Here is an 18760-nt window from a genome sequence, read left to right on the forward strand (position 1 = left end):
TGAATTCACTGGTATTACCATTTTCCAGACCATTCTGAAGTAGCTGGCTTTACAGAAGCGTGCAATGGTCTTTGGAGTATTCAGCTGCAATGCCGCTAGGAGGCACTATTTCTCAGGGCTTGGGCACGGTTCAATCAGGGTCCGTACATGCTCTGATATAGTATCCAATATGTGGCTGTTTGGGAGAAGGCAATGGCAACCCACTCCAGTACTCTTGCCTGGAAACTCCCATGGACAGAGGAGCCTGGTAGGCTGCAGTCCATGGGGACGCTAAGGGTAGGACACGACTGAGCAACTTCACTTTCACTTTTCACTTTCATGCATTGGAGAAGGAAATGGCAACCCACTCCAGTGTTCTTGCCTGGAGAATCCCAGGGACAGAGGAGCCTGGTGGGCTGCCTTCTATGGGGTCGCACAGAGTCAGATAGGACTGAAGCAACTTAGCAGCAGCAGCAGCAGCAGCATGTGGCTGTTTCTCCCACATCCAAAATTAAAAAGGGTCCAGGAATCAAGGGCTGGCAATGGGAGTGGCATCACTCACTATTACTCCTAGTAACCCACTAGCAGAATTTTTGCTTCCTGTTTCTTCAACCTTAGCTCTGCTGACATAGACATCTTGGTCCCAGAAGAAGAATGCTTCCATCAGGAGACACAGAAGTGAATCCATTGAAATGGAAGTTAAGATTACCCAGTGACTCTGAGCTCCTCATGATACTGAATCAACAGGCTAACAGTGAAAGAGCTACTGTGCTAGCTGGAATGATTGATCATGATACCAAGAGGAAGTTGAATGACTACTCCACAGTGGAGCTCAGGGAGAGTGTGTCTGGGAAACAGGAACTCTCTTAGGGGGTCTCTTAGTATTACCATGTGCTATGAATGAAGTCAATGGAAAGCTATAAAAGCTCAAAGTAGGCAGGACTAATAATAACACTGGCTTCCTTGGTGGCTCATTGGTAAAAAAAAAAAAAAAAAAAAAACCCACCTGGCAATGCAGGAGACAGGGGTTGGTCCTACTGGATCGGGAAGATTCCGGGGAGAAGGAAATGGCAACCCACTCCAGTATTCTTAGCATTCTTACAGACTGACACAACAACAACAATAATGGCATAGACTCTTTTGGAATGAAGGTTTGGATTACTATACCGGGTAAAGACCCCTGACTGGCTGAGGTGCTTGATGAAGACAAAGGGAATAAAGAATGGACAGTGGGATAAGATAATTATAAATATTATGACTCTATGACCAGTTACAGAAACTCGGACTGTATTGTCAGAAGTATTTCCTCCTTATTTTGTTAGGCTTTTATGTATAGATATACAAGCTTTATGTGTGTGTGTGTGTGTGTGTGTATACTTGCTTAATATGAGTTTCCTCAGTGGTTCAGTGGTAAAGAATCTGCCTGCAATACAGGAGATGCAGGTTCAATCCCTGGGTCTGAAAGATCCCTTGGAGGAGGAAATGGCAACTCACTCCAACATTCTTGCCTGGAGAATCCCATGGACAGAGGAGCCTGGTGGGCTACAGTCCATAGAGTCACAGAGAGTCAGACATGACTAAAGCTATTGAGCACACACACATACTTGCTTAATATATATAGATATATTTGATTTTATATTTAAACAAAATATATAAAGTTGTTTTCTCTGTTTGTTTTCTTTTCTACCTTATTCCTTTATCATGTAACAATAAGAGTTATTAACATTATACTACAGTAGTTAAGTATTGAATTTACATCATAGTATTTAAAAATGGGATATCAAGGATAAGAGTAAACGTCACTTAAGGACTATACTTCATTTTCAGGAGCGGTTAGTGCATCTTTGGTTGTACTCAGGATAGTTATTTCATGCTAGGCAGAATTATGACCTTGTTATTGTCTTTATTATGAAATTGTTCTGGTTATTCAGTTGCTCAGTCATGTCCGACTCTTTGAAGCCCCGTGGACTTTAGCACACCAGGCTTCCCTGTCCTTCACCATCTCCCGGAACTTGCTCAAATTCATGTCCGTTGAGTCAGTGATGCCATCCAACCATCTGGGCCTCTGTCATCACTACTATCTTTGCCTACCTCACTAAGTCAACGGAGAAAAAAATACAAGCGTGGCTTAAGGAGATGCATGTGGGTGCCAAGTTGATAACAGATGGATTTGTGATGATGAATGCCATGTGTCAACTGGACTGGATCATGGACTGCTCAGATTAAACATCATCTCTGGGCTTATCTGTGATGATAGTTCTATGTGAGATTGTATTCAAATGAGTAAACTGAATAATGCACTTTATCCTTCCCAGTATGGGTGGGCATCATCCAATCTGTGATGGCCTGAATAGGAAAAAAAAAAAGACTGAGGAAGGGGAAATTGGCTCTCTCTGTTTAATTTTTTGAGCTGTGACATAAGTCTTGTGCTGTCTACCTCCAATTCTCAGTACCACATATTGGACACCACAGGCTTTCCTGGATCTCTAGCTTATAGACAGCAGATCATGGGATTTCTCAGCCTCCATAATTATGTGAGATAATCCTTATAATAACTGACAAAGACTCTTGAGAGTTCCTTGGACTTCAAGGAGATCAAACCAGTCAATCCTAAAGGATTCTTCATTGGAATTGAAGCTCCAATATTGTGGCCACCTGATGCAAATGGCTGACTCATTGGAAAAGACTCTGATGTTGGAAAAGATTGAGGGCAGGAGAAGAAGAGGGCAACAGAGGATGAAATGGTTGCATGGCATTATTGACTTAGTGGACATGATTTTGAACAAACTCCAGGAGATAGTGAAGGACAGGGAAGTGTGGCATGCTGCAATCCATGGGGTTGCAAAGAGTTGGACATGAGTGAGAAAGGGAACAGCCACAACATATATATCCTTTTGGTTCTGTTTCTGTGGAGAATCCTATTACAGTGCTCAGTATATTTTCCACATAAAAATACACAGATGTAATTCTATTAAAAGGCATTCTGCTATTCAATACTCCAGAAGTTCTAAATTTCATCTCTCATAATAATATAATTTTCTGTAACCTCAGCTGTGTTCTTACCTGGTTGTTAATGCTCACTATTACTCTGCAGTTGACTTTTAGTTTCCTAGAAAAGCTTCCTCACATCATCCAGCTCCTTTTCGATGTCATTTTATTGTTCTTTCTTTATGATATCTCTCCTATTTTTAAGAGGCTATCATTTCTTGCATCTCATCTAAGGATGCCAAATAATCTCCTAAAAGAAGAAAATCCATTTCCTGCAGCAGATCTTTGTCAAAGGTTTGTTTTTCATTTGAGTTTTCATGGTAATCTTTGATAATCATTGCTCAGAGTCCCAGCACTATGATAGCTGTCATTGTTGGGGCTCATATTTTTTTGTGTCTTGTGGTTTATTTCATCTTTAAATAAAAGAAGAAATAGCCAAGCCCAGTGTTTGCCAGAGGACCTCAAGGACGAATGCTTCTTGACTTCACTTCCTTCTGGCCAATTCCTCTTTTACAGAGTATAACTACCCACTAGTTGAATGGTCACAGCTCCAAGATAAGGTACACATTTTAACAGACTTCATTAACTGTGGCTCTATGAGACTACAGCAGAATTCTGTCCACATTCCTTCTGGATTCCTGGTGACACACACAGTTACTGAATATGAAAATAATTGTCAGCACCCCACCACACACATGCTATTACTAGGATTTTCCTAATTCTCCTCCCCACCCAAGGTACAAGAATTACATTTTCCACCTCACTTGGCTGTGCATCACCAGCATTCAAGTCTTCCATTTTAAGTAGTGAAACAAATAATGGAGAAAAGAGATACCAGAACTTGCCCCATAAAATAGAAAAGCCACATAAGATAAGGAAGGTTACAAAGAACAGACCAGAGGTAGCAAAGCATTCCATGGAAGGGATCTGAACCTCGGACATGTTTGAAATGGGTATCACCATTTTTAAAATAAATGCCGGTCCAATACCAAAAATAAATAAATAAGAGCATACAAATAAAACCTAGATTTCCAGCTTCTCTTGATCTGTAGAAAGATGTGCCAAATTTGCTTCTGTATTCTTACAAAACAATTGTCTTTATGAAAAGCACATCTTCTCTGGTTTGCTTCAGTCTTCACCCCGGTCAGCTCACTCCTTTTTATTACTGTGCATGCGTGCATGCTAAGTCGCATCAGTCACGTCCAACTCTGTGACCCCGTGGACTGCAGCCCACCAGGCTCCTCTGTCCATGAGACTTCCCAGGCAAGAATACTGGAGTGGGTTGCCATTTCCTCCTGCAGGGGATCTTCCCAACCCAAGGATCGAACTCCCATCTCTTATGTCTCCTGCACTGGCACAGTTTCTTTACCTCTAGCATCACCTGGGAAGCCCTTTGTTACCTTAGGTATTTGAATTTTTAACTCCTGATATAAAGTGAATTTTCCAGTATGTATGAGTTTCCCAGGACTGCCTTTACAGAGTAACACAAATGCAGAGGCTTAAAACAAGAGACATTTAATCTCTCACTATTATGGATGTCAGGAGTCCACATCAAGATGTCAGCAGGGCCATGCCACCTCTGGGGGCTCCCAAGGAGACAGCTTCATTGCTTCTTCCAGTTAATGGTGGCTTCTGGCATTCTAGTCTTAGGGCTACATCACCACAATCTCATCTGTGGTCTTCACAAAGCCAACTTCTCTCAGTGTGTCCTTTTATGTCTCTTATAAGACTACTGTAATCAGATTGAGAACCTACCTGAATCCAGACAGTCTCATCTGGATCCTTATCTTAATTACATCTGCAGAGATCTTATTTCCCAAAAGGTCACATCCTGAGGTTCCAGGTGACATGAATTTCCACCTGGGGATTCATCCAGAGATCCACAAAATGAAGAACACAACAGAGGAAGGCTAATGGCTGACTCACTGGAAAAGGCCCTGATGCTGGAAAAGAGTGAGGGCAGAAGGAGAAGAGGATGAGACAGTTGAATGGCATCACTGATTCAATGAATATGAACTTGGGCCAACTCTGGGAGATGGTAAGGGATAGGGAGACCTGGCGTGCTGAAGTCTGTGGTATCCCGAAGAGTCGGACGAAACTTGGTAACTGAACAACAACGGTCCTGTCTACCGTTTTTCTATAGAATAACAACCCAGCAGCACACCTAAGGCATGGAGTGTTCTCTTCTCTCCAGTTCCACTAACATTAAAGGCGGCAAAAATAAAATTCTCCCGGATCCAACCTTTAGTTAATTGTCAGTCCAGGTTTATGGCTGCGTTTTGAGTTTACGTCTTCTTCTAAACCTTCGTAGGTGTTTTATTGCACATTACAGAGAAGTCGTGCCAGGAGCTGTTGGCAGATACCATTTTAAACCAGCAGTCAGTGAACCAACTTTATAAGCTGCAATTTAGAAAAGAAGGAAAGGAGGAAGCTTTTTTTTTTCCCTTCCAAGTACAGTCCTCATTTCCTCCCTACTCTTGCCCCTTCAAATTCCCCCCCGAAATGCATTGATCATGTGGGTGAACTCTCAGGTAACATGGGAAGAGGGATACAAAATTGACATGTGAGTATAAAGCAAAGGACAAGATGAGACTGGGTGACACATTGTGCTACAGCTGCTAAGATCTTTAAATTCTGAGCTCTGAAGCTCTCATTTGTTAAGGTTGATTAAATAATGAAAACAATTCCAGGTTAGGAAAATCTTAGTAATCAGCTCTGCACAATAGCTATTGTCTCTGTTTGTATATTTAATGAAAAAAGTAATTACTCTATATTCATTATTTTATTATGGTTAATATACCATAGCAAACATGGGAGAATGAAAGTCTTTAAGAACAAGAAAAACATCTTACTCTTGGGAAGACTAAAGGAAAAAATTTGTAAAAGAAAGAACAAATATCTTATACTTCCTATAGCTCTGCTCTGTAAACTGAGGCCTACAATAGCAAAAGGACTTGCCCTATGTCACCCAACTAGTTGGCAATGAAGTTGGAACCATAGCCCCGGCCTCCTACCATCCAGGTTACTGCTCTCTGCAGAAATAGTGCATTTAAATCATTTAAAGTGAGTTTCGGGCTTCCCACATAGCTCAGTTGGTAAAGAATCCACCTGCAATGCAGGAGACCATGGTTCAATTCCCGGGTCAGAAAGATCCCCTGGGGAGGGAATAGGCCACCCACTCCAGTATTCTTGGGTGTCCCTTGTGGCTCAGCTGGTAAAGAATCCACCTGCAATGCGGGAGACCTGGGTTTGATCCCTGGATTGGGAAGATCCCCTGGAGAAGGGAAAGTCCACCCACTCCAGTATTCTGGCCTGGAGAATTCCATGAACTGTATAGTCCATGGGGTCGCAAAGAGTCAGACACAACTGAGTGAATTTAAAAAAATAAAATGAATATATCATTTTCTGAACTAATTCCATTCATTCATATATTACTTCAAAGTTTCCATGTGCTTTTGCAAAGGACACTGTGTCATTTGCTTCCCACTCAAATCCTCTGATATCAATGTAAGAATAGTAATTACTACCATTGTAATCTGCAACCCCATAGACGGCAGCCCACCAGGCTCCCCTGTCCCTAGGATTCTCCAGGCAAGAACACTGGAGTGGGTTGCCATTTCCTTCTCCAATGCATGAAAGTGAAAAGTGAAAGTGAAGTCTCTTAGTCATGTCCGACTCTTAGCGACCCCATGGACTGTGGCCCACCAGGCTCCTCCTTCCATGGGATTTTCCAGGCAAGAGTGCTGGAGTGGGGTTCCATTGCCTTCTCTGAATCTATAGGTAAGAAGATTTATATTTCATCTTTTATCAAGTGTAGATGTTCACCAAGTAAATAAGAATAGAAATAGTATTCCAACTGGAAGGAAAAAATTACCATGAGTAAGAGACATGGATGTACAACATGGTACAAACTTTTAGATGTCTTCCAGGAAGGGCATGATTTCTGAAAGATATCCACAGATATCAAACTAGTCAGTCCTAAAGGAAATCAGTCCTGAATATTCATTGGAAGGATTGATGCCAAAGCTGAAGTTCCATTGGCCACCTGATGAGAAGAACTGACTCATTGGAAAAGACCCTGGTGCTAGAAAAGATTGAAGGCAGGAGGAGAAGGGGACAACAGAGGGTGAGATGGTTGGATGGCGCCACTGACTCAATGGACATGAGTTTGAGCAAACTCCAGGAGTTGTTGATGAACAGGGAGGCCTGGTGTGCTGCTGTCCATGGGGTCGCAAAGAATTGGACATGACTGAGTAACTGAGCTGAACTGAACTGATGCACAGAAAGCTTCACATCAGGTTATGAAGGCCTTTCAATGTTAGGGTGAAGAGTTTGAACTTACTATGCCAATAAGCAGGCTGGTGAAGGTTTTTAATACAAGAATGTGACATGATCAGAACTGTGTCTTAGGAAAACGTCTATGAAATGATGCCTTCAAATTCAAGTACTCCACACCCGCTCCCTCTCAGCCCAGGTTCGTGCAGATAACAAAAAAGAAAAGTATAAAACAATAGTGAGGCAGAAAGATTATAACAAATGGAGAAATCTGATGCTTGAGCTAAAAGGAAGTGCCATGGTTTCACCTCATCCAGCTGCTGCTTCCACGTGGACCAGTGAGGTAAGATTGTGTGAATTTTCAAGAGACACGGCAAATGTGGATGTTTATGCAAAATCATCTGATTTTTCAATTTTGACATCTTCTCCCCAAAGTGTTTTGGACAAAAGAGAAAAATGAAATGCGCCAGTGAGCTGCTTTTTACCCAGCAAGTCATCATTTTCACTTGACCTGTGTACAGTATGGAATAATGGTTTGAAATGTATTTCTAAAGTATAAACCTAAGGTAGGGCCAGTGAGGAATGAAAAGAAAGGGGATAGATGGCTGTCAGAATATGGAATCCAGAAGAAAGCCACCAAATGGTAGATGAAGCAATGTGACGAGTTGTTTGAACTCTGATTTTTTGGGGGGCTTCCCTGGTAGCTCAGCTGGTAAAGAATCCTCCTGCAGTGCAGGAGGTCTGGGTTCGATCCCTAGGTCCAGAAGATCCCCTAGAAAAGGGAATGGCTACCCACTCCAGTATTCTGGCCTGGAGAATTCCATGGACAGAGGAGCCTGGCGGGCTACAGTCCGTGGGGTTGCAAAGAGCCTAACATGACTGAGCAACTTTCACTTTCTGTTGTTTTTTTCCTTGGTGTCATTGTGACTGTAGATACAGGTTTTACCTTTCTGTTGTTATTGTTAACATAGGAGTAGCAAAGAATAGGTTCTGAAAACCAGACCTCCAATATCAGCCCAACTGAGGGTCACCTCAACTTCACCTCAGCCCTCCAAGTTCAAAATGGCGCATGGCAGTTCCAGTCTGGATTCAGAGCCAAGTCGAGAAGGAAGACAAGTATTCTCTCAGTTTCTTTGCTTTGGCCCCTGAGGTATTCAGTTAATGTTCTGGGCCATAAAAAAAGAAATGGTTGGTCTCCTTTCCCTAACTACTCTGTCTCTCTGATTTAAGTACTTTTCACCTGTGAATGTCCTTGGTTACTTCTGAACTATATTCAGTCCTATAAAAGGCACTAAATTAAAGACTGCTTTGGCTCTGTGTTTCAGTGAAGTGATTTTTTGAAAAGTGCTGTGAGATTGCTCCTCCCTTCAGAAAGCCAGTGAAGTTCACCTTAATGCCACCTTTTTTGCAACTTGCCCTGAAATCCCACCCCTTTCATTCTCAGCTCAGAGGCCTTCTCCCTGACAAAGCCTTTTCTCACCACACCAGTAGACTCCAGATGAGGTCAGTACACCTCGACTGCATCAGTCATCATCACCTGTCACCATCTAATTCCCTTCCACTCTTGAAAACCTATATGCCATGCTCCACACAGTGGCCAGAGAATCTTCTTCAAATATAAGTCAGATCGTATCCCTGCCCAGCTTAATTCTCCACTGGCTTTCCTTTGAAGTTGCAATAAAATCTAAACTACTTAAAGCGATTTGCCAAACCCTGGATTATTATCCTGTGTGCAGCTTCTGCTGCTCTGCTCTTTTCCTGATTACATTCCAGCCACACTGGCCTTCAAGGGGCCCTTGGGTAGCACCACGGGGCCTTTGCACTGCTGCTGATTCCTCTACTTAAATGCTTTCCCCAAAGCTTTTCATATGGCTGGATCTTCCTCATTTTAAGTTAAATGTCATTTCAACAGAGAGACCATCCATCCCAGAGCATCTAAATGCTCACTGACCAAGGTCAGTCTCTCTCTGCACCTGAATTACTTCCTTCCTAGCTGTGGCAGCTGTAACAATCGCCTTGCAGAGTACAGTTGTCTAAGGGCCTCCGCTGCTGCTTTCTGAAATCTCCCCATCAGCATGCTCTGAAGCCGCACTTCCCATGGGCTGTGTGGGCTGCTCCCAGCCAGGGGCAGGGACTCGAAGGCAGTCCGTTTCTGGGAAACGTGTCACTCCTCTGACCAGTGACTTTGGCTAGGGGACTCCCATCAGTTTGCTGAAAGGTTCTTATACTCAGTGGCAGCCTGAGACTTTTCTTATACAACCAACCTTTCTTCTTTCTTTCCTTTTTCTTTCTTCCTCCCTCCCTGCCTTCCTTTTTTCTTTCCCATCTTCCTTTCTTTCTTTATCGACTTTCTCCAATAAAACACTATTTCCTCTAAGGAAACGCTGTCACTGGACTCACTCACCACCATGACGCAGTACAAGCACCACCCCGGCATAGAACAGGTGCTCTTCAGAACTTGTCCAATTTCGCACATAGATCCAGCAACACACTGACGCTTGACGTTGAAACTGTCTATGTGCCCACCTTCATTACTCACTCAGTTGTAGAATTTTTTGAGAATCGTCTCTGATTTGGGTTTGTTCCCAGCAGATAGCCCACAGCCTAAGGCACAGCAGCAGCTCAATATTTGTTGAATTGATCTAATATCTCCTACTTCCTTACTCCCTCCCTCCTACCCAACAGCCCCCACACGTGCCGGGCAGGACACACTGAATCTCTGTCTTCCATAAAACATCTACCTTAACTCCAAAGATCCTTCTACTCTGCCCTTTATTGCTCTGAATGTCCTCACCATTCTCCTAGGTTTCCATGAATTTTCCTCTGTATCACTGACCCTCTACCTCCCTCCAGCATCTCAGGATAGCCAAAGAATCCCACTCTTTTACCTCCTAAGTAATTTCTTGTTTAATGAGCTTCCTTCATTTCTTCTGTGACCATCTTGGTCTAGGCCACCATTTTCTCTTCCCTTGACCAATGCAAACACTGCCTTAATAAGCTCCTCTTCCTCCACGTTTGCACGCCTACCATACAATCCCTACCCTACAGCAAGAATGTTATTCCTAAAAGGCAAATCTGACCAGGCCACACCCTGCTTACAGCCCTTCAAGTCACAATAGTCTGTTGAAGAGACCTCTTGGAGCCTGAGGTCCAGGTTCACTTATCCCTGCCTCATCTTTCTCCTCATTCTATATGCATTTGATCCAGCCTCCCAGCCACACAGAGCAGTTTGCTATGCCCCAAACCTATCTCTGGTTCTTCTATCTTTTCTAAATCCAGCTTGTACATCTGAAAGTTCTGAGTTCACATACTGTTGAAGCCTAGCTTGAAGGATTTTTTAGCACTACCTTGCTAGCCTGTATGATGAGCACAATTATACGGTACTTTGAACATGGCATCACTGACTCAATGAATACAAGTTTGAGCAAACTCCAAGAGACAGTAAAGGACCAGAAAGCCTGGTTTGCTGCAGTCCATGAGGCCACAAAGAGTCAGACACAACTTAATGACTGAACAACAAAACCTATCTCCCTCTTTCTTGGAGAATTGTCTTCCTCAAATTTACCCCTGCATTCATTATACTAATTTAGCTGATGTCACTTCTTCCAAGAGATCTTCAGTAGAAAAGTTCAATCTGGAGAAGATGGTTTTCCTTTAAATTTCTGTAGGAATGCAACTACTACTCCATCACAGTACTTGTCTTGGTCAAATTTGGCTGCTATTACAAAAATGCCATAAACTGGGTGACTGTAACAACAAATATTTATTTCTCATAGATCTGCAGACAGAAAAGTCCAAGAGTAAGGAGCAGGTAGATCCAGTGTCTGGTGAGAATCCCCTTCCTGGTTATAGACAACATCTTCTTGCTGTGTCCTTATGTGGAAAAGAGAAAGAAGGGTCTCTGGGGTCTCATTTGTAAGGACACTAATCCCATTCATGAGGGCTCCACCCTCATAACCTAATCACGTCCCAAAGGGTCCACGTCCTGATACCATCCCACTGGGGTTAGGATTTCAACATATTGATATGGGAGAGGGTGCAAAGATTCAGTGGGGTTTCCCCAGTGGCTCAGTGGTAAAGAATCCACCTGCAATGTCAGAGACACAGGAGATGTGGGTTCAATCCCTGGGTTGGGAAGATCCCCTGAAGGTGGAAATGGCAACCCTCTCCAGTATTCTCGCCTGGGAAATCCCATGGAAAAGGAAGCCTGGTGGGCTACAGTTCATGGGGTCACAATAGTCAGACACTACTGAGCGACTGAGCATGCTGACCCAAAGATTCAGTTCATAGTAGTATTTATTACACGGGTTTATTTAATTATTAGTATCTGTGCCCTCAATATGAACCTTGCTTCTAAAACAAACATTTGACCAAGTCATTCTGTTTTATCAAACCCTTGAAAGATTCCTTCATTGCTTCCAGGTAGCATGACTAGCTACCTCTCTGGCCTCACCTTTTTATACCCCCGAAAACACTCATGCTGCTGCTGCTAAGTCACTTCAGTCGTGTCTGACTCTGTGCGACCCCATAGGTGGCAGCCCACCAGGCTCCCCCATCCCTGGGATTCTCCAGGCAAGAACACTGGAGTGGGTTGCCATTTCCTTCTCCAATGCATGAAAGTGAAAAGTGAAAGTGAAGTCACTCAGTCATATCCGACTCTTCGCAACCCCACGGACTGCAGCCCACCAGGCTCCTCCGCCCATGGGATTTTCCAGGCAAGAGTACTGGAGTGGGGTGCCATTGCCTTCTCCAGAAAACTCTCATAATTCCCAGTTATAAACAGAGCCTCATCCGCAGGGCACTAGCTCACAAATCCTTGCATATGTTTCTTCTTCTGCCTGGACTGCCTTTCCTCATCTTCCTTCTGGTCAGTTAGTCTCCATCCTCCAATTCTCCTCTTGAGTATTCTCTCTTCCATGACGTCTTTTGGATCACTTTCTCTTCCAGGTAGATCTGAGCACCTCAACCATGGCCTCACATTATTCATACAAATATCTATTACTTATTTCATAGCTTTTCTTGGATTATAATTCTAATTCTGCATCTGCAGTGAACTCCAAGCTTTTCAAGGGTAGTGACAAGGTCTTATTCAGCTTTCTTTCCCCAGTGCCTCCTACATATAAAGGTGCTCAATACATATTTATGAAATCAACAATGGAAGACTTCATGCCTTCTTCAGAGTCCTACAATTACCACCTCACCAGTTATTCTGTCTCCAGTGAACCACAATAGATCAGATTGCCCTATTTTCTGAGCTTTGTATGTGCATAGCCATATGATTTTTTAAGTAGATTCCAGGTATCTAAAGAGCAGGGACAAAGCTTTAGTCTCTCTGTCTCTACTTCCTCACTTTGCAAGTAGAAACTGAATATACTTTTGCTAATTGATTATTATTGCTCGATCTACTATTCTTTTTGATTCAGCAACTTATTGAAAAGAATTTTAAAAGAAAGCCCTCTCAGAAATCAACAACTAAAAATCACAAAATGTTCTTTTCTAAAAATAACATGTCCCCAAACACTCAAGGCAGAAGCTGCTTTCTCCTCTCCCATTAATGAGAGAAAGATGCGACTTCCTCCATTTTCCTTTTGTCTGCGTCACGTCTGCGTTGCCTGGAGATGTGTGGCTGTTGTTTTAAGAAAGATCAGATGACAACGGGAGACGGATCATCTCCTTGATTAAAAAGTGGCACTCAGAAGCATCCACTTCCTGAGATTCAAGGAGGAGAGGGTTATTGCACAGCCAGTGAGTGCCTCGTTCAGAGGCACGAATCCCTGAGAGCAGCTGAGGCTGGGCTCAGCCAGCATTTCATTTCATATCAACCTCATCCACATTTGATCACACAGCACCACAGATGCCCTGACACATAGAGAAGAATCACAAGGGCTTAGAATTCACCATTGATTGACTCGAGAGCACTTTTTGAAAGACAAAGAAGTGGTATGGCTTAGTGAGACCAACCCGTGTTCAAATCTGGCTCCGACAGTTACTAGCAGCCTTGTTAAGCTTTGGCTTTATCAGATGGAGAATGGGGGTGGAACTTCCCAGTGGAGTTCCTGATGTGGTTGAATGAAATCAAGTATTTATCCTGTTCTCCAGTGATTATTAATGGTAACCACTAGCATTAACTAGCCAGAAGTCTAGCTGTCATAATAGCTGCCTATTGTTGAACACTTACTGTGTGCTAAACCCCATACTAGTTGTTTTTATATTCACTTTTTACTTATAAATCTCATAACAAGCACGGCAACCCACTCCAGCATTCTTGCCTGAAGAATCCCATGGACACAGGAGCCTGGCAGGCTACAGTCCATAGGGTTGCAAAGAGTCAGACTCAACTGAAGCAACTTAGCACATGCACAATCCTCATTTTATAGTTAGAGAGACTAAATTTCTTGGAAATTAAGCCAATGTCACCCAACTAATGAGGTTGCCTTTTTAGCAAAATAAGTTTCCCCCTTTTCCATTGTTCCGTGTCTCTTTCTTCTTCATTTTTATTGAAGTACCACTGATTTATATGGGGATTCCCAGGTGGCAAAATGGCAAAAGAATCTGCCTGCCAATGTAGGAGACAGACACAAGAGATGCGGGTTGGATCCCTGGGTCAGGAAGATCCCTGGAGGAGTAAATGGACCCACTCCAGTATTCTTGCCTGAAAAATTGCACAGACAGAGAAGCCTCACTGGCTACAGTTCAAGGAATCCCAAAGAACTGGACATGACTGAGCACACTCGCATACTTGACTTATAATGGTGTGTTAATTTCTGCTGTACAGCAAAATGATTCGGGTATACATACACATGGATTCCTTTTTATATTCTTTTCTATTATTATAAGTAGATATAATAAATATGGTAAATATGGTTCTCCCTTGTTGTGTATCCATCCTATATGTGACAGTTTGCACCTGCTAACCCCAAACTCCCAATCCATCTCTTCCCTACCTCCCGTCCTTTGGCAACTATAAGTCTGTTTTCTACATCTGTGAGTCTGTTTCTCTTTCATAGTTAGGGTCATTTGTGTTATATGTTAGAACCCACATACAAGTGATATCATATGATATTTGTCTTTCTCTTTATGACTTCCTTCTCTTAGTGTGATCATCTCTAAGTCCATCCATGTTGCTGTCTGTTTTCTCTCCTAAAAGGGATGAAATGTGGTCAGGACCTTGAATCCCATCCATTTCCCACGACTTCCAGAGGGATTTGTGACACAGGGGCAGGCTGACCCAAAGAATTCTCATTAATGTGACTAATTTAGGCTTTTCTGTTGGCTCACACAGTAAAGAATCTGCCTGCAATGCAGGAGATATGGGTTTGATCCCTGGATCAGGAAGATCCCCTGGAGAGAGGAATAACTACCCACTTGAGTATTGTTGCCTGGATAATTCCATGGACAGGGGAGCCTGGTGGGCTACAGTCTATGGGGTCACAAAGAGTCAGATGTAACTGGGCAACTAACACACACAGGCTTTAACTCTCCTACACCACATCCACTTGGGAGCTTCAACAGTCCCTTTAATTACTGTAGCTCAAGAGTGTAACTCAATCACTGTATCTCTTTAAACACTTGTCCTCAGATCTTTCTACTCCAGTGAAAGAAGAACAGAACAGAGCAGAAGAATCCCCCTACACCATCACCACTGACCTAGAAGGGAACTCAGTTTCTCTCTCCTCACCCCCTTTCCCTCGGACAGAATCCTGCCCATAGGTTTCCATGGACCAGTCTGTCAATCAAGCAGGAAATATACCTAAGCTGCGTCTTGCCCCCATTGGACTCACAGATAAAGAGTGAACCACTAGCCCTTCACTTCTCAACAAAACCTCAGCCTTCCTTTTTCCTTCCCACTAAATATTCCCATCCTGTTATCTCTGTGGCTTTTTGTGTTTATCAGTCAGTCTTTTATCCATCAAAGCATCTGCTCCTTTGGGCAGGAGCTGTGGGAGATGGCAATAAGCTTTGAACTCTGTGGCTTTTTGTGGTTATCGTTCAATTCTTGATCCATCAGAGCTTCCTTCTAAGGCTATAGTTGTGGGAGATGGAAACAGGCCTTGAGCTCCCTCTAGAGGTTCCCATGCAACCAATACACAGGACTCTGCGAGGGAAATGGCCAGGGGTGATGTCACATTCATTTGTGTATACCAAGAGTCCTAAAGGAGTGGATTCAAAATGGCATACCCTCCCCTGGAAAAGTGAACAAGGGCCAATGTGGACATCCCAACAACCCCCTCCAGGTGGGCAGATACAACTGCCCTCTCCAGTGAGAGGACAGGTGACTTCATCCCTTGGAGCCTTCTACCCCAAAGCAGGGGAAAAAATCAGGAAGCAACAGATGGGCCAGGCAGCCTCCAGGTCTAGGCGCTAAGGCCCTACCTGGCCTCTGGAGACAGGAAAGGGGAAGAGAGGTCTTCACTCCTGGTACCGAACATTGACCAGTAAGACACACCCAATATAGCAGCCTGCCCAGAGTGTCAGGCCCTGGAGGAAGACAGAAGCAGTGTCCCTCAGATAAATTTTAAAAATTAAAAACAGCAACAGCATAAAGCAAGCTGGTACCTAGAGAATCACCGGCTGTGCTTTCTGCCTCTGTGCTCAGCCCATGTGTAGGAAATATTTGGTACTCGGTAAATTCATTTTGGAAGAATGCCAAATGAGCACACACCTAACAGTTCTCCAGGGTCTGTCTAAATAAGGGCTGCTTTCTCTGTCTAGTACGGAGTGCATTTGTCGTAGGTGGAATCATATCCCCCAAGAGACATATATCCCATTCTTAACTCCTAGTACCTATGAATGTGTCCTCATTTGGAAGTAGGGTCTTTATGGTCAAGTTAAGAGGAGGTCATCATGAGAGAAACAGGTTTGATCCCTTGGTCAGGAAGATCCCCTTGGAGAAGGAAATGACAACCCTCTCCAATACTCTTGCCTGGAGAATTCCATGGACAGAGAAGCCTGGCAGGCTATAGTCCATGGGAGTCACAAAGAGTCAGACATGACTGAGCGACTGAACACACACACATACATAGTAGATTAAGGTGGTCCTTAATCCAATAACAGGTATTCTTATAAGAAAAGGAAATTTAGACACAAACAGACAAATGGGAGAACACCCATTTGTGACAAAAGAGGCAAAGACTGGAGTGAAATATTTGAAAACCTAGGGACACCAAGAACTTCTGGCGACTATGAGGAGCAGGGAGAAAGGCAAGGGAGGATCCTTCTCCAGACTGTTTGGAAAGCCATGGCCCTGCTCACATCTGGGTTGCAGGCTTGAGCCTCCATCATTGTGAGAGAATAAATACCTACTCTTTTAACTGTTCATGCATGCATGTGTGCTAAGTTGCCTCAGTTATATCTGTCTCTTTACAACCCCATGGACTATATAACCCACCAGGCTCCTCTATCCATAGGATTCTCCAGGCAAGAATACTGGAGTGGGTTGCCATGCTCTCCTCTGGGGCACCTTCCCAACCCGGGGGTCAAGCCCGTGACTCTTGCGTCTCCTGCATTAGCAGTTGGGTTCTTTACCGCTAGCGCCACCTGGGAAGCCCTTAAGTTGTCCAGCTTATGGTAATTTGACATGGCACCCCTAGCCAACTAATACAACACTTCTCTTTTTTCAGCACAGTGGAATTAAAATTTCAGGGCACTCACAGAAAGCATATTATTATTATACCCTCTATTTTTTTTTCCCCAAAAAGCCAAAAAACACCCAGTTGTTATTTGCACTGATTCCAGTTCTCTGCCTGAAGATAGGACTTTTCTATCATGCAATGGTTCTGGGTCTTAGGATTCAAGGGTACACTATGGAGGAGTTTCATGCAGCTTCCACTAAGCTCTGCAGGCCCCACGGGGCTTCTGTTCTAAGTAGTAGGTGAGAAAGGAGAAAGCAGACATTATGATACACTTCAGCTCCCTCCCTCATGTGAGACACAAAAGAGCAGTTTTCTCCTTCACTTTTCTGCAAAAGTATATTTTGAAAAGCAGCTATATTTCCGAACAATGCAGGTCACTTTAGACATTACACGCTGTCTTGCCTAGTTGCAGAAATAGCTTATCCTGTGCTTGAGGACTATAAACAATCGTTATGGTCTGTTCATCTCATCTGCATCTCAGGGGAAGGGAAAATCATCACATGGAAGGGACAGAGGGTCTCAACAGCCCCCCCAAAAGGGATTTTTCTTAGGGGCTTCTGTACAAAGGACCCCGGAGCTTCAAGAGAGGAACAGTCCATTTTTGACTTTGAGTCCCTGATGTTTACACCAGATTTTGTAGGTTCTCTGAGAAAGTCTGGGGATCAGAGGGATGGAGGTGGAGAAGGTGCTCCTAGCTGGCAGGATCTACAACCTCTAAGATCTCCTATTTTATGCTTTTCCTACAAAAGTCTGTAACAAGAGAGACTTCCCCGGTGGTCTAGTCATTAAGACTTCACCTCCCAGGGCAAGAGGTGTGATTTTGAACTCTGGTTGGGAAGCTAAGATCCCCATGACTCATGGCCAAAAAACTAAAACATAAAACAGAAGCGATATTGTAAAAAATTCAAGAAAGACTTAAAGCATGGTCCACATTAAAAAAAAAAGTCTGCAAAGAGAACAATGACTGGCCTTCAATCAAGCCGACTTTGCACCCCAAGACCATGTGTTTGAAAAAGTCTTTCTGTTTCAGGGGCCAAGGTAAGGTGAACACAGCATTGTTCAAATATACCCAGGAAAGCTGCTGCTAATCATCCTGACTCCACAATCTCTTCTGTCCGCATTGACCTTGGGTCCCTGTTTGCTGACTCTCTGGTCTGCCTGGAATGTTTTCTTCCCAACAGGGCTCCTGGAAAACCCCCATGTGGCCCAAGCTCCAAATTCCCTCTGATCAGCTCTCTCAGCACTCATCCTGCTGAGTAGCAGGTCATTGGTTGAGTGCCCCGCCCACCCCCACACCCTGATTCTGGAGACTGAAGTCTCCGTTGACTCAGGAGGCAGGGAGTCCCAAGAGAGCAGCTCCCCCTAACCTGTGGCTTCTCTAAAGGTCATCCTTGGATGGAATCTTTGAGCAGCCAAGCAAGCAGTGGTGTGTTCAAGGAACTGTCCAAAAATAGAAGACCCAGAAAAAAAAGAAAGCAAACTTCCATACGTTCAAAGATATTAGCTATGCTTTTAGAGCTCAGATAAAATTAAAAATAGGTGATATTCTCAGAAAAAAAAAGGAACTGTCCAGAAATGATCTCCTTTATTGTATCATTTAGTTTCTCAAGGGAATATGAGCTTTTAGGAGCCCTGACTGGGCCAGACTCTAGAGAAATGATTTGTATTATCTTGGTTAAACTTGGTGATGGTTAGAGGAAGATAATCAGAATGGGAAAAAAAAAGAAAAGAAAAGAAAAGAAAACAGAGGGAAAATGGGTGGGAATGTAGGGAATTTGCTTTTGCAAATCAGCCTGGAGAAAGAGCTAACTGCATTTTTTTTTTTAATCTGTTGGAGAGAAGGAAGTTCCTATTTTACTGGGGAAAGGGGCGGGTAGAAGCAGGTT

The sequence above is a fragment of the Bubalus bubalis genome, chromosome 7 (genome assembly GCF_019923935.1).
Source record: "Bubalus bubalis isolate 160015118507 breed Murrah chromosome 7, NDDB_SH_1, whole genome shotgun sequence".
Taxonomy (NCBI): domain Eukaryota; kingdom Metazoa; phylum Chordata; class Mammalia; order Artiodactyla; family Bovidae; genus Bubalus; species Bubalus bubalis.